The 16957-nt window shown below is 50.9% G+C and overlaps 1 long non-coding RNA gene across 1 annotated transcript; it reads left to right on the top strand.

Moving 5' to 3' along the window:
- The first annotated feature begins 5319 nt into the window (after window positions 1-5319).
- LOC132507234 (uncharacterized) lies at window positions 5320-15146 on the top strand. The gene is made up of 3 exons (XR_009536096.1): window positions 5320-5800; window positions 12984-13136; window positions 15028-15146. It is a non-coding gene; the product is annotated as an uncharacterized LOC132507234 (long non-coding RNA).
- The last annotated feature ends 1811 nt before the right edge of the window (window positions 15147-16957 follow it).

The raw sequence follows: 16957 nt of genomic DNA on the forward strand, positions 1-16957 counted from the left end.
CCCCAACCCTGTGGTTTTCCCCCAACTCCAGACCTCAGTGTGTGGGAGGTTGGCTGGGATCCCTCCCAGTGTGTGGGAGGTTCTGGGATCCTGGGAGCCCAAACCCACCGCCTCCTTCTGCAGAGCTAGGAGCTGTGTTTTGGGTTTGCCCTTAGCCTCACTCCCTCTCCTGCCATAATGGGAGATGCTTAAGGGCAGGGTCCTTGATATAGGGATTCCATCCACTTCAGACACTCACAGGCCAGGCAAGAACCTGGGTACTCTCAATTATTGGTTGAATGAGTTTTTGTCAAGCAAATAGAGGATAAACAATTATGTATTGTGGAGGGGCAAGGCTTGGGCTTTGGTGGTCCCACCTCAGAGGATTTTTGGAGATAGTAAGATTTTTGAAAGGGGAGTGACCCAGAGGCAGGTGGGGTGAGTGTTGGTGGGAAGGAACTCTGCCATTGCTCCAGGATCTCACCTTCTACTCAGCCCCCTTCTTGGGATTCAGTGCTGGTTCAGGAAGACTTTCTGGGGTCTCCCACCCCCGGTCAACTGGGCCAGTGTCTTCTCCCCTGGAGGTGGAAGCAGCTGGTCCCTGGAGTCTGCTCCATAGAGGGAATGCCTGTCTTCAAAGCCTGGTCTATACTGTATCCTGACTCCCGAATTCCTGCTTGCTGCCTATACCACCAGGGCCCAGCCTTCTTCGGTCTCCAGTGGAAGGGGAAGGGATTATTCTGCCCCAAATCTGCTTTCCCCCTAGTTCAGTGAATATTCCGGACAAAGAGGAGGGAAAGAAAATTGCATGAATTGCGAGGGTAAGAGGACCCTGTAGACTCAGACAAAATGAGTTATTCCTTAGCATGAGAGAATATTCAAGTAAACCCTCAAAGGCTCCATCGGCTTTAATCCAGATTGTTTTGGTAGCCCCATTCATGTCCCGATTATTTGTGTAAGCACCAGCATTGGCATTCAGGCCAGCGCTTCCTTCAGAAAAAAGGTTCTGACATTGCTTGAAATTAGTTAACTTGACCACAAATCAGGATCATTTTTGTCCCCCAGGGACCTGCTACTGTGACACTCCTTGTGGAATTCAGAGAGTGTTTCTTCTGCTGTAGAAGTAGACTCCGATAGATGGCTTCCTGCCACCCTGGCTGAACCAGGACTGCCTGCTTGGTTTTTATATTCTGCCCTGGGCCACCTTCTGTAGTAACAACAACGGTAACCATGACAATAAACACCATAAGCTCTTACCATGTGCTTGGCTACCATGTGCTTGGCTTCCGGCTAAGAGTTTTTATTGATTTTATTTATTACTCACAACCCTGTGAGGTAGCTACTGCTATTACCCCGATTTTACATACAAGGAAAATGAGGCCCAGAGAAGTTAAGTAACACTTCCAAAGTCACACAGCCTGTTTGGGAGTAATTAGGATTTGAAGAATGTTTTTTCTGACTCAGGTCTTAATCCTGGAACCACAAAGTATCTAACCAGAGCCCAAAGTTTCCTTGAATGGGCTTTAGGGGCTCTGCAGATCCCAGAAATTGTATGTAAAATTATGTATGTGAGCCCAAGTGTGCACGTTTTTTCAGGGCAATATTACATAACACATTGGATTCTCAAAAGGGATTGGAGACCCAGAAAAGGTTAAAGCCAGAAGCAGGCCAATAGGGGAAGGGGGAGGGAAGTTGCCTCTCTGCAGGCCTGGGGAGCAGGGAGCCAGCTGCTCCAAAATTCAGACCAGGCTCCAAGCCTGCTTCTGGACCTGCCCTGCTGTCTCTGGCCAGGCCCAGCTCTCAGGACCTCTTCTGGCAAAGAGAGATGGGGGCAGGGTCTACGACCAGGGCACTTTTTTGGAGAGCGCCCTTCCCTGCTTCTCTCCACCCACCTCCCCAACTTCTTTTGTGAACTGAACTCCTTCAGAGCCCAGCCTCTTCCTGGCCCTTCAGCCCTGCATGGGGGAATTGACTGCCCTTTGGAAGTGTGAGGGGCATAGACAGACCACTGAGTGATAGATATGGACAGGTAGAGATGGGGAGAGATGCTCAAGGCCCAGGTGATCATATTCTGCAGACTCCAGGGCAGCCCTCTTTTTGGTCCCAAGCCTTGGCTTCCCCAGGAAGAGTCTCTGTTGCTTCCTTTCCTGGCACCTCCCTCTCTCTCTCTCTCTCTCTCTCTCTCTCTCTCTCTCTCTCTCTCTCTCTCTCTCTCTCTCTTTTGGCCACACTGCACGGCTTATGGGATTTTAGTTCCCTGACCAGAACTCAAATCCGGGACCCGGTAGTAGGTAGTGAGGGCACTGAGTCCTAACCACTGGACAGTCAGGGAATTCCCGCCTGGCACCTCTTGCTGTTTTTAGTGCTCACCTTATCTTGGGGTGCCCAAGATGAATGACTGAATGCCCTATTCAGTCCTCTGTGCTCCTTAGCATACCCCCCTTGGAGTCAGTGTCAGATTGCCAGGAACTGCTGGTTTGTCATCTGCCCTTCTGCCTCCCTCTCCGCCTGGCTGTGAACTTGGGGAACTGAAATTCCTCTCCATGACCTATGCGAGCCTGGCATATACCAAAAGCTCTCCATGCCTTTGTCAAATGAATACGAATAATAAGAGACAAAAGGGAGAGCCAGGTAGGGGCCTCTGCCTGTGCCCCAGAGAGAGGAAGAGGGGTGTAAGGGAAGGGTAGTATCGTTTTGCCAGCTTTATGCAGATGTGTGACGCACTCTTGCTGCTCATACCTCCAACATACAAAAGGGGCACAGAGACCTCATTCTTTCATGCTTTTTGGCTATGGAGAGGGGGGTCCTTGGTTCTCGACCCAGCTGTGGTATGGCCTGACTCGGGAATGGAGTCACCCTGCTTGCTTTGTTTGTTTGTTCACCCTCTCCCTCTTTTTTTAAAAAAACAGGATTGAGTCCCCATTGTATTTTGGGCTCAGAAGCAGACAGGAAGATCAGACAGAAGAAGGAGAGAGATGGGCAGGCAGGAGTAGCAGGAAACACACCCCTACCCCAGTAGCCCAGGGGACTATGAGGAGGGTAAATGATAGTGGGGGGAGTCTGGTTCTGTCCCAATGGAGGTGGCATTTGACATGAGCCTCAAAAATCCAGGAGCATTGGGGTAGGTGCAGAAATGAGGACCACTTTCTTGGCAAGGGGAACAGCTAAGCAGGAGGCCAGAAATGCCAGCCCAGAGCAGGAGACAGGGCGCCCCATACTTCTTCCCTCCCTGGCCTGGGCATCGAGCTGCTGAGGTTGGGATGAAATCCCTGGTCCCTTGTGCAGCCCCATCAGGTTCTGCAGCCTGAGGCAAGGGCTGGTGGGCTCCTGGGATGGCTGTTTGGGGCTGAAGGTCGGGGAAGTTGGGGAGAGGCTGCACCCCAGCCCTTGCTGCTCCTGGGTCCACGGTGCAGGGCGGGGGGGCGGGTTCCATTCTCTTTGCCATCTAGGGAAGCTCCAAGAACTGACCTCTCTCTTACTAAACAAACTCCTGGGTCTGAGCAAAACCACTAACGGTGGTCAGGCTACCCATTCCACAGCCTCTGCCTGTGGGAGGGCGCCAGGCTGCAGGCCAGGCAGAGGAGTCTGGGCTAGACGAGGTGGATAGGCCAAGGAACCTAGGCGGGGAGAGGTGAGAACTAGGAGCCGGCCAGCATGGCTAGGCGGGCGCGGGAAAGGCCTGAGTCAGGCTTCTCGTAATAAACTGCACGTAAATAATTCAGCAGCCGCGCGGGGGCTCATTGCATTAGCGCCGCCGCCCGTGCCTCCCCTCGAGTTCCAGCTGAGGGGAGGGCGGGTCACTATCGTGCTTGAGGAGGGGAGCCAGATAGAAGACTCCTGCCTGCTCGCATCCTGGATTCCGCCCGGCCCAATCCCAGGAGACCCTCTGGTCCCCGATCCCCTCGGGCCCCACCGGTCAGAGGGCCGCCTACTGTGCAGGGCTGTCCCAGCTTAGCCGCTCTTAAGACCCCGGGCAAGAGAAAACGGGCGGCGGGACCTGGGCCAGAATAGGTAACGAGGGGGCCCTACCTGCGGGAAACCGAGCTGTGGTAGTGCCCAACCGCACAGAGAACGCGGGCGGCATGGCTCTGAGCAAAGTGGGGAAGGCAGGCTCCTGTGCTCAGAGCTCAGTGCCCAGGAGCTGCTTTGTCCGGGCCGGGATTTTCCTTGTGGTCAGAGTGTATGTCCAGGGAAGGCACGGAACTTTTCACCCACTGTGATCCCCAGGTTCTGCCTCTGCCCCCCGCCTCTCCCGTACCCATATATCCAGTTCCCGCCACGCCAGCCAACGGTGTCGGCTGGAGTCCCCAAGCTCGCCCTGGGTGGAAGGGAGCCCCAGGCTGCTGGGCCTGAGAGACTAAGTGCATACTGCCCACAGCCTTATTTCGTTTGAGTGGAACCAGCCTCCTCTGGCTTTTCCACTCCTCACAAGTCCCTGGGTTCCTGATCTTGAGGGATCACACTCATCCCATCAAACATCCACCAACGCTTAATTCCTCCAGCTCTTTCCCAGGCCCCTTCAGTTCCATTAGGTGGACCACGCCCTCTCTTCAGCAGCCTCCCTACTCCTACGTAGTGAACCTCGGGCCGAGACCCTCCCACTGGCCCCGATGACCCTCCCGGGGCCGGCGCGAACAAGACCCCTGGCCTGGTCTCCACCAGTGTTGCAGGCAGCCAGACCCGGGGGAAGGCAGCTTGCGTCCCCCCCCTTCCCTACTCCGCTCTCCCCCCATCAGAATCTTCATTGTTTGCCGCTGCCTCCTCCTCTTCCTCTTCCCTCAGCCTCTACGCATTTGTTTTTCTTCGTTTGGTGCCGTGCCGTCGGCCTGTGGAGGCCTGGACATACTCTGCCCATCTTGAGGCCTCAGCCGGGCCGCTGGATACGAGGCCAAATTTCAAACGGCTTCTGCAGCAGACCGGCTCGGGTGTCTTTGCAGAGGCAGGTGAGATGGACTGACGGCACCTTGACCTCAGACGGCTCCACCGCCGGCCGGCTGTGTGTTATTGGGTAAGTCTCTTAACTTCTCTGAGCCTTGACGAGGCAAAGGTCAAGAGATTTAAGGAGAGTGATGGGAGACTAAGTCTTTTGATTCGTTTGGGAAAAGGGGTTGCCTGCTTTGGGGCCTGAGGAGGAAATGAGGTTCGGGAGAATACTAGGTCTGAAATGACCATTTATTTTAACGAATATTTCGAGAGCAGCTGGTAGCTGCTTTTTATTTTATTATTATTATTATTTTTTACAGCTGATGGGTTGCCAGGCGTTAGAAACCTCTCCAATCCTCACCACATCTTGGTTCTACCGAAGAGGAAACTGAGTTTAAGATTGCCTCCCGCTGGTCAACAGCACAGGTGGGATGCGAACCTATATCCGGTTCCGAGTCGCTCGTGTGAGTTTACGTCACGCAGCTTCGCTTGGACTGGCGATTCGAGCCCTCGCAGGGCCGGCCACCACCTGAGCGGAGAGGGGTTGGGCTGAATCGCCAAAAGTTCCCTTTTTTCCGTGCCGGGAAAGCTTTGAAATTCTTATTTTCAGGTAAACGATTTTGACGGCTCCCGGAGAAGGACGGAAGCCAGACCCAGTGTGGGACTTCCGGCTTGTTACGGGAGAGCCCCTGGGGCGGGACGGGGAGGGCAACTTTTCCCCCCGAGCCCGGGGAGGCGGCGGTGGCAGAGCCGAGGCAGAAGCCGTCGCTCTTCGATTTTTCCTCTTTGGAGTTTATTCATCTGCTCAGTCTGTCCTGTGGGGCCCACGTCTTCGGAAGTCCTGGTCGGAGTGGGAGGAGCGCCGGGGAGAAGACACACGGCCCTGCCCAGGGAAGAGGTATGGCCAGATATTCGCCCAACTCTTTCACCCTCTCCAGGGGCGCCTCTCTGAGGTAGGGTCCTCTTAGCGGCTTGGGGGGAGCGGAGTGAGGCAGGCTGGAAGCTGGGGCCTGGGGACCCCTGGCTGGGCAGGGAAGGGCTGGCATCTCCTTGGCGACCCCGTCCCGAGCTCCCGCCGCAAGGTCACCCTGTGGAAGCCCCGACAGGCCACTAGCCCCTCGACACAGGTCCCATTACATTGTATTTATGTTTCATTTTTCCCTCTCTCTTATTATTGTCTCGCTCTGGGGGAGGCAAAGGATATAATATATTCATCTTTATTATACCAAATCTGTGTGAAGCATTTAATAAAACGCTGTTTCCACACAGCCAGGGATTAGTGTGAGCTATTCTTAAATTAATGCTCGGGAAGGGAGGGCGCCTCCGCCACAGCGCCTGCTGCTGGCGGCCCGGGGGAAGCGCAGGCCCTGGCCGGCGCGCCCGCGCCCACCCCCAGCACACGATGCCCTTCTCAGCCCGCGCGCCCGTCCTAGCGTCTCTCAGTGGCCCTTAGGGCCCCAGCCTGGGGGGAGGGGCTCGGAAGAGCCGAGTTCAAGCTCCCTCCTGCGTTTCTAACCTGCTGCGGGCCTTGGTTTGTGCCTATGAAAATGGGAAGAGCAATCCTATAGCCGCTTGCGTCTCAGGGCTCTTTCTTGGGAGGCTGAAGAAGCCGCGGGTGTAAACAGGACTTTATAAACCGCAAAGGAAAAAGCGAGGATTTGTTGGGACCGAGTTGGTGGGGGCCAGAGAGAAACAAGGAGGCCACAAAAGTGGTTCTAGGAGAAAGAGACCCCCAGTCTGGATCCCAGTCCCGGCTGCGGAGCAGAGTGCAACTCCACTTTGAGCGGAGCCCAACGGTTTCGGCATGCCTGGACCTCACCCCCAGCCTGATGAACGTGACCGAACCGAGTAAGGATCTTGGCCTGTCACAGTAGGTGACATGGTCCTCCCTGTGGGTAGGCAACAGTCTTTGTAGTTCAATTTACAGCTAGCAAATTGAGACTCAGAAGTTCAAGTGGCTTGTTTGAGGTGACCCAGCTGAAAAGTAGCACAGCAGATCATCCTGTCTTTAGATTCTACTCTTCTCCTTCCCCCAGCCCTCCTGCTCTCTATTTCTCCCCTCACTACTCCCCAATCCCAATCCTCCATAAGCCTTACATTCTGCTTTCTACACACACACACACCCTACCTGGGGATGCCCATGAGAAGGAGAAACAGTCACATGACTTTCCATATCCAGGCCCACTGCTCAATGTCCTTTAGAACCCACTTGCCTGTGTTCGTTTTCAGGCCCAGATTTGGGCACACCAGCCTTACTTAGTCCCTTGTTCCAGTGCTGTGGGGAAGGGTTGGGGGCCACTAAGCCAGGCCAGAAGGAGGTGTTGTGCAGGAAGGGATTGGAGTGGGCAGGTAAGTCCCCCTAGTTAGAACTAAAACCCTCCCATAATTCTCAGTCTGCTTCTGTCCCCATCTCCCCATCCTTGGGGCCATACCAGGTAACCCCACGTCTTGTAGGCTGCTGGTAGGAGCGTCTTTGGAGGCTAAGGGGACTTGAGAAATCTGACAGCTCCCACCTGGGGCTGGCTAGGGATGGGTACAGACTCACTATGTGGTAGGGCTGGGACTGGGTGAGGCAAATAAGGTGCCTAGGGCACAAAATTTAAGGAGGTACTTGTTCTCAGTGTTGTGTACGACCCCTGAAATTTTGTGCTTGGGCATCTCACTTGCCTCACCCTAGTCCCAGCCTGCTGTGTGGTCCCAGAGGTGGAATTACCACAGTTGCCAAGTGGGGACAGAGAGGATGATTTCACCTTACTATTGTGAATGAATAGCTTTCCGAAAGGTAGAAGTGTAAACAATGGAATGAGCTGCCTTGTGTGGGAGTGAGCGGTCCCAACAGGTGGAGTATGCTTTGAACCAGCTGGGAAGGCTAATAATCAATCTTATTGCCACCATCATCATCTTCATCATTTTACTATCGCTTATTTTGTGCCAAGTAAGAGCTTTACCCACATTATCTCAGGCAATGTATATAAATGTCTTTTGGCTGAGGATGGATATTAAAGTCTCTGATCTTCTGGGTCCTTTCCAGCTCTGAGAGTCTATTGTTGGGTAAGACAAAGGACACTTCTGTTGATTTTGGTTAGTTCATTGCATTATAGTTATTATTTGAACTTGTCTTGTGGCCTTTACTAATGGATAAGCTCTTTGAGGTCAGGGACTGTGTCTAATCTCATTTTTTTTTTTTTTTTTACCGTTCCTTCTCTTCCATGCTCCACACAGGACTAAGCACATAGCACGTGTTTAATAACTATGTACTAAACAAACACATGAGTAATCAAAAGCTGTCTGTCTACCTGGCCATCTGCTTTCCATGCTGTGACCATCAGAGCTTTGAGGGTGGCCCCTGGGAGAGCCAGTACCACCTCTGCAGTCATTATGCCCCTTCCCCAACAGCTGAGCTGAGTTCAGGCCAACACTTATAAAGCGTCCTTCTTCCTCATGCTCCCAGCTCTATTCTAGTCTGTGGGCAAGATAAAGTCCAGCCCAGGTTCCACCTGTGCAGAGGCGCTCCAGTCTCATACTGGACAAGCCTCATAAGAAACCGTTCAGGTGGGGGAGGGGGCCTGTGGGAGATCAGAGCAGGCAGGAGCCCTGTAGCCAGAGAAGTCTGCCTGGCAGAGCTGGAACTAGAGCTAGGACTCGAAATATGGGAAGGATTGAGAGGCTGGAGGGAAGAAATAGAGAATTCCAGGTTGGAGAGAGAGGGGGCAGCAAGAGTAAAAGGACAGAGGCAGGCAGAACTGCTCACAACAGTTTTGGGAGAGAGCAGGCTGGCGTGGCTAGAGCAACAGAGGACTATAAATGGGAAAAGCTGGTTGTGGAATGCCTTGAGTGTCCAGGCCCAAAGCCAGAGACCAGAAATTGGGATTCAGAAATCAGGGTCCACATCCCAGAGCCCAGAAATCAGAGTCTAGAACTCCAAGCCCAAGGCCTTATCCAAAGCTGTCCTCTGGGTTGGTGTAAGATGCCACCATGGGGCTCTAAACTCAAGGGGCATGAGCTTACTGGGTAACAAGATGGACCCTTCTGATTGGCTTGGCCCGGGAAACCCAAGGCCTGGTGTGAGCCCAGAGTCAGCCTGGGCCTACCTGAAGCCACATTGCCTAGGACTGGCATGAGCAACTGTACTGGGTTCCCCCAAATCAGAACTAAAGTCTAGCCCCATCTGCAGCCCAGGAGACCTGAGCTGGAGCAAGAGTTGCCCACCAGTATACACCCTCCCACCCATCCCCTTTCCTTCCTTCCACCCTCTGATACAGGTGGAATCTAGGGCTTCTAGGCTGGACCCAGCTGGGCTAGGCCGCTGGGGGGTGGAGCCGTAGTGCCAATGAGTGTGTAGGCCTTGCTGTGCCGGCCTGTCACGGAGCGCGAGCCTGCCAAGGAGCCGGAGCACTGTGCCGCGTGGAGGGTGTCAGGGGTGGTATTGTCGGCACACAAATGCTCAACTTTATGTACTTTTAACTAGAGGTGTAACAGATGGCCCCGTTTCTGTCCAAGCCAGGGAGACTGGTGCCCATTCCGGCTGCAGCCAATCAATCCCGCCACTCTGGGGGGAGCTACAAGCTGGGCTGGGAGGCCTGGAGCCAGCAATCGCGCAAGGCTGTCTGCTTGGGCTGGCCCAGTACTGCCTCTGCCAGCCACTCAGCCGTGGGCCCGGGAAGGTAGGAGGGTAGGCAAGTGGCAGCCATGCCCGGCAGCCCAGTCAGAGGCCTGTCTGGAAGAGAGAGCCTGGACCCACCCATCGGGACCCAAATGGCCAGTGAAGACATTCAAGTCCGCAACCTGCACCACTTTGTCCTCATTCTCTTGTGGTCCCTGCTTCGTACCTAAGCCCCAAATACCTAGCCTCAAAACTCTCTAGACCCATAACCCTGCAGTGTCCTGCATTGTAGACACCAGATGTCGCTTGGGACTGGGGGTGGATAGTAGTGCCTTTGGGAGAAATAGTTCATGGGACTGCAGAAGACTTCAAGAAATGCCCAAGACAGCCAGGGAAGAAGAGAAAACAAGAGGATCCAGGGATCCTGGAGCTGGAAGAAACTGTTAATCTGTTCATACATTCATTCATTCAGTCCACAAACACTCAGTGAAAGCCTACTATGTGCTAGATCCTTTGCTAGGTGCTGGGGACACAGTGATGAATAGGACAGAATTCCTGTCCTTGAGACCTTCTCGGGGAAAGACAGACAAGTACACTGGTAATTGGAGTGACGAGCTTTGGCTCATAAAAATCTCCACAAGGACCATAGAAGCACAGAGCAGGAGCATTTAACCCTATCTGGGAGATCCAGGGAAGATTCCAGCAGGAGGCCAGCTCTGAACTGAGTTTTAAAAGACCAGAAGTTTTCTTTGGAGGTGAAGGCAGGGAAGGGCATCTGAGGGGGAAGGAATAGCATATACAATGACATAGTAAGAAAGGGCATGGTGAAGGTAAGGGCCGGAAAAGATGTGAGTGTGGTTGGAGTTGAGTACGGGGTTGGGAGGAGGGGAGGAGATGAGGCAGCTAGGCGATGCCTTGGCCCTGTTTCAGCAGACTGGCAACCTGACCCAGTGGCTCTCTTCCTTCAGTTGCCCCTCCTGTGACCCTACAGCCCCTCCTCCTGGGGCAGAGGGAGTGAGGAAAGAAAGAGGCAAGGCCTAGCAGCATGTGGGCAAGGCCAGAACTCAGGGGACCCCACAACATCAGTCCTCCAGAGTGGTCCTGGCCCTGGCCTGCCTTCTTCCCTAATTTGAGGGATGAGGCCATGAACCAGGGGGCTGATTCTCCCCCAGATATGTACCCCTGGCATTTCTGAGTCCCCTAAAAATGGCCTTTCTGTAGGTTCCTTAGAGACGACCTGGAAACTTATTCATTTGTTCACCAAGCATTAAACATGAGCTATGTTCAAGGCCCAGGCAGGAGACGGAGTATCATCCAGGACCATGAGGGGCTCAAGTCCAGACCAAAGAGGAAGACAGGAGTCTGGGCAGGGGTCCTTCTGCTTACAAGAAACAGAGGTTCCCTTGAGTAACCACAAGAAAAAGGAGAGCCTTTATATGGAAGCACATGGACCTAGGCAGCTCTGGGCACTAACTTCTCTCTCATGGTAAGGTGAAAAGGCACCCTACAGGGTCTTCTTTTCTCTGTGTGTCTCTCCTCATTAATATTAATGAAACTGTTGTTGTTGTTATAGGGGGAGAAGGAATGATAGCTAACTAGTTCTGAGCACTTACTGAAAGCCAGACAGTTTGGTTTCCGTGCTTGCTTCAGTTAATCCTCTTAAGAACACTGTGAGTTAGCTAATCTCATTATCCCCATTTTACATGTGAGAACACTGAGGCTCGAGGAGGTTAGGTACTCTTGCCCCAGGTTCAAGCCAGGAAGTGGAGGAGTCAGAATTCTCACTCAGGTTGGCCTCCAGGGCCCCAACTCATAACTGCTTCTGACCCCCGTGCAGCTTCAAGAGCTTCCTGGATTTCCTCATAATTTCTCATAACTGTGACTTACATTTGACCAGCCGGCCTCTCTGAGTCTCTCTCTACATCACCTCCGCTAACTGCTCTAGTCTCTCTGTATTTCATAGTTCAAATTCCCAGGAGAGGAAATCAGATGGCCCAGCTCATCTTTTAATGCCAGGCCACACTGTAAGCAGCTGCCCAGCAAAAGAGCTGGTTGGGAGTGGAGCTGTGTACAGCCACTGATCAGCATTTCTGATAGAGCCAAGAGTAGAAATAATATTCTACTAAGGAGGAAATGCAAAGTGCTACAAGAGAGGTGCAAGAAAAGGATTAGGGGAGACTTCATGTAGGGTCATTTGTGGTCCCAGTCTTGAAACAAGAATAGGATTTGGAGGCCAGAGTTGAAGACAAGGATTTCCAGAAGAAAGGAAGAACATGAACACAGGCGTGGGACTGGGATAGCGTGAGTCATGTTCAAGGGCCAGTGAGTAGTTCTTATTAGGAGAGTGGGGTGCATGAGACAGAGGCTGGAAAAGTAGGACTTTTGAATGCTAGCATGAATCTAAACTTAATTCAATGGGAGTTATGGAAGGTCTTTGAGCAAGAAAGGAATGTGATCAGATGGGTGCTTTAAGTAAGATGACCATATGCTCAGGGCAGTTCCAGTTCATGCTTGTTGTCCCACTATAATTATTATTATTTTTATTCTTAAGTTTCATTGTTGTTGCCATTATTATTATTATTATTTTACAGAGACCCCTTTGACTCTTAAAAGCATCCTAGTTTGGATAATACAGTCTATGGTTGCCCCAGCTTTAGGGACCGTGGGCTGTTGCTCTGCTAGGATTATGGTGAATGGGGCAGGATGAAAGTCAGGATGGTCCTGGATGAGGATATTGCCATAGTCCAGGTAAGGAAGGCCAGAACCAGATGAGGGCGGAGAAGACAGAACACAAAAGGCTGTGAGCAAGAGACAGGGCTAGCATAGAATTTTCCAGACCTGACCAGTGAATGGATTTGGAGGATAAGGAAAGGGGAGTGTAGAGTCCAGGTGACTCCTAGGTGTTCAGCTTGTTTGAAAGAATGGTGGAAATTTGAAGGCAAGGCTTGTGGGGGGTAGGGGATGGAGATAATGATTGTAGTTATAGTGAGTTTGAGGTGCTCTGGAATATCCACTCAGAGATGCTCAGCAGGAAGTTGGACATTCCAGATGGGAACGCAGAAGCTGTTAGTTAGGGATTCTTCCAAAGAGATGGCTAGTGGAAGCCAGGGGAATGGTGAGCTTGCCTGCGATGGGGCAGGGGGTAGAGTAAAATGAGATGGAAACTAAATCCCGGGAGATTCCTGTACTTAGAAAGCTGGAGGAGAGGAAGGAGTCAGAAAAGACTAAAAAGGAGTAGTCGGAAAGTTAGGAGGAAACCAAAAGGAGTAAGTGGCCTGGAGATGATGGAAGTTTTTAGGGAGGAACTGGTATTGAATCCTGCAGCGTGATCAGTGAGGCAGACAGAGTCAATGGCCAGTGGATTTGGTTATTCTCAGGTCACAGTAAACCGCAAGTGACTGTAGGGTGGTGGGTATATTGCAGGGAGAGTGAATGACAAAGAACTAGAGGTGATGAGGGTGATTTCTCATTCATAAAGTTTATCCAGGAGAAAGAGGAAAGAGGGAGAGCTGAAATGGACAAGACAGAGAAGATGCTCCATGGAGAAAATTCTGGGAAGAGGTAGGAGCAGTTGGGTCCTTGGCAAGTAGAAGGAACTCTTCTTCCTCAGAGACAGGAGGGAAGGAAAAGGGTGAGTGATGATCCAGGGTACTTCTGGGGTGGACAGGTGGGTTTGGGGACAGGTGGAGAGGGGAATATTATTTGAGGAATGGGCTTCATATTCTTGGTCAAGTTAGAGTGGAAGGCTTGCAGAGAAAGTTTGTAATGGTTGTGGAATTGTAATGAGTTAATTATAGATGAAGAGAAAGTTTTTGTTTTGCTTTGTTTTGTTTTGAATATACTGGTGTAGGATGAGTTGAGGCTGCATGAATGGGCCAGTTTTTTTCACCTGCTCCAGGGTGTCCAGGAGTAGGAGCCAGAAAAGTGGATGGCAGTGTTGCTTAAGGCTGGAGATTGGTAAGCAGGATGGCAGGAAGCACGTCATTGAAATAACTGATACGGAGCCAGGGTAGGAAAGGAGGAAGAAAAGCCAGACTGGGAGTGATGGAGTGGGAGAAGATGGAGGGCTTAAGGGACCAGAGAACGAGCCAGTAGGAATGAGGGAATGAGTCAGGTTAAAGGGTAGGAGATTGGGATCAAAGAAGAGAATTTCAGATCCTGAAATTCTGGAGTTTCCAGGGGTGAGGGGTGGTCATGCCAATTGGAATTAGAAGTAAAAGAAACTGTTTATAATGGCTGGGTTCAAGACCTTCAAGGGACTAAGGAGGCTGGGTGGGGTGACTGGGAATTGAGCTGCTCTCAGCATCCCCAGTGACATTTCAGGTTTTATTTTTTATTTTTTTATTTCACAAGTTGGTGCATGTTCCTTAATTTAAAAAAAAAAAAAGATCTGGGGATCTAATGCATAGCATGGTGATTATATTGGGTTGGCCCAAAAGTTCGTTCAGGTCTCTCCACATTACATCTTATGGAAAAACTCGAACGAACTTTTTGGCCAACGCCAATAGTTAACAGTATATTGTATACTTGAAAATTGCTAAGAGAGTAGATCTTAAATGTGAGAACAAAAAGGAAATGGTAATTATGTGATGCGATGGAGGTGTAGCTAAATTTGCATTATATGCATGTGTCAAATCAATGCATTGCACACCTTATATGATGTTATATGTCAATATAACCTCAATAAAGCTGAAGAAAAAGAACATTCAAATGATCAAAATTAAATTAAAAGTGCTCAGAATCCCACCCCTCAGATATTACTAAAGTTAACATGTTGATGCTTATTCTTCTAGACTTTGATGTATATAGTATGTTTTTATTGGAGTGTAGTTGATTTACAATATTGTGTTAGTTTCAGATGTACAGCAAAGTGATTGTTATATATTTTTTCAGATTATTTTCTATTATAGGTTATTACATAACCTATAATATTGAAGATATTGAATATAGCTTCCTGTGCTTTACAGTAAATCCTTGTTGCTTATCTATTTTATTGATGTATATGTTTTTTTTTTTTTTTTTTGCGGTACGCGGGCCTCTCACTGCTGTGGCCTCCCCCATCGCGGGGCACAGGCTCCGGACGCGCAGGCCCAGCGGCCATGGCCCACGGGCCCAGCCGCCCCGCGGCACGCGGGATCCTCCCGGACCGGGGCACGAACCCACGCCCCCTGCATCGGCAGGCGGACTCCCAACCACTGCGCCACCAGGGAAGCCCTATGTATATGTTTTTTTATGTATATGTTTTTAAAAAATGAAATAGGGGATCACAGTATATATACCTGATGGTTTCTTAAATAAGCTTTTAATTTTGCAATAATTTTAGATTTACAGAAAACTTGCAAAGATAGTACAGAGAGTTTCAATATGCCCCTTACCCAGTTTCCCCTAATGCTAACATCTCACATTACCATGGTACATTTGTCAGGACTAGGAAACCAGCTCTGTTCCGTTATTATTAACTAAACTCCAGACTTTATTTGGCTTTTACTAGTTTTCCCACTAATGTCTTTTTCTTACTGCAGGATCCCATCCAGGTTCCCACATCGCATTTAGTTCACATACTGTTTTGCAACCTGCTTGTTTTACTCAACATTATGTGTGAATACCTTTCAATGATGCTAAACGTTCTTCTACACCATCATTTTAATGGCTGCGTGGTTTTCTGTTGATGGCTGTGCTTTTGCCAATCCCTACTGTGGGATGTTTAGGTTGTTTCCAATTTTTTACTCTTATAAACAAGGCTGGGATAAGCCCCTTGAAGCTAAAGTGTCTGGACTATCCCTGCTTATTTCCTTATGATATATTCATAAACATGGCATTGCTGCGGCAAAAAGGATACACTCTGTAGAGGCCGTGGATACATCATACCCAACTGGCCTCCTGAATGGTTGTACCAGTTTACCCTCACACCAGCATCACTCAGCCTTTTTTTTTTAAGTTTATGACGGGGAGGGGGCAGATGCAGAAGACCTTTAAGAAGGGGTGTCCCTCAATGCCATATCCCTCTCTATGCCCAACTCTTCTCTAGACCACAGGGTCTACACTGGCCCTGAAGGCAGCTAGCAGCTGGGATGGGGGTGGGGTGTGGCCAGACTATGGCCCCTGGGCTCTGGGGACACCTCCCGTGTAGGGAGCTGGGGAGGGGGCCTGGGCAGCCGCCTGGGCTTTGTTCTTTTGCCAAGAGCTGAGCTGGCGGGAAGGGAAAGGATGAGGAGAGGCTGTAAGGGGAGAGGGAGCCCTCCCCCACTCCCATGAAAGCTGAGAGGCAGGAGGGTAGCTCCCTGAGCCAGCCAGGGGGGCAGCAGACAGATTGGGAAAACGTAACCTCCTCGAGACGCATGCTCCAGTTCAAGCAGGAGGCATTAAGGATGAAATATCTCCTGAGCAACAATTCATCTCTAACTGGGAGGAGAGGGACTCGCTGACATTTAGCTGTGATCAGGGGCTGCACACGCCTGTCTCCAGAAGCCTAACAGGAGCGTGGCCGCCTGTGTGTGCGAGAGAGAGAGTGTGTGTGCGAGAGAGGGCGGGTGGTGAGGGACCATGTGCAACTATAGTAAACTAGTGGGTGTATGGATGACGGTGTGAGAGAAACCGTGTGTGTAATAGGATGTGAAGGATGATGTGTGACTGTAGTGAGACTGTGTCTGCACATGTGACAGTTCATGTGTGAGAATCTGTGTGTGATTGTGAGGACTCTTTAAGTGTCAAAGTCAAGTCTGTAATGAGGTGTTCAGCCAGTGTGAGCCTGTGTGTGATGGTGCAAGTGTATGCTAGGGTATTGTGCACTCTGCGTATGTGACATTGAGATTGACCCTGAAATTGGCCTTGAGGCATCATGAGATTAGAAATGAGATAGTTGATGTGAAGCTGACCCCAAGATTAAGCTAGATCTCAGGCCACTGCCAACCCCTGAGGTGTCTTTGTGAGAATTAGAAAAAGGTATTTCCTCCTCCACGAAGACGCACCCCCAGCCGTGCTGCTGTGCAGCTCTCCTGAGCAGGGCACAGTCTGCAGAACTCCAAGTGGAGGCCCTGGGTGGGCACCCTACTCTCTTTTCTTATAGTCCAATGGAATTTTCTCTTACTTCACTTATTATAATTTAATGTCTTTACCACCTTTGTGTAAGTGTGCCTCGACTATCTGTCTCCCCTGCTAGGCTGTAAGCTCTGTGCAGGCGAGGACCACTTGTCTAGGTCTGTCTTGTTTGTTGTCGTAACGCCAGCTCCTGGCCCAGTGCCTGGGGCAGAGGAGTTGCTCCATAAATGTTTGCTGGATGATTAAAGGAATGACCAGGACAGGGGTGTGTGTGTGTGTGTGTGTTCACACGTGTGTATCTGTCTGCAGAAGTGTGGGCCTGAGCCAGGTGTTGGTGTACATCTGCTGGGTGAGTGTCATTGTCATCCCCAGAAGGCTCTTCTCTCCTGTCTCCTAAATCCTCACTCCCAAATA

The sequence above is a fragment of the Lagenorhynchus albirostris genome, chromosome 16, assembly GCF_949774975.1.
Source record: "Lagenorhynchus albirostris chromosome 16, mLagAlb1.1, whole genome shotgun sequence".
In the NCBI taxonomy this organism is placed as follows: Eukaryota; Metazoa; Chordata; class Mammalia; order Artiodactyla; family Delphinidae; genus Lagenorhynchus; species Lagenorhynchus albirostris.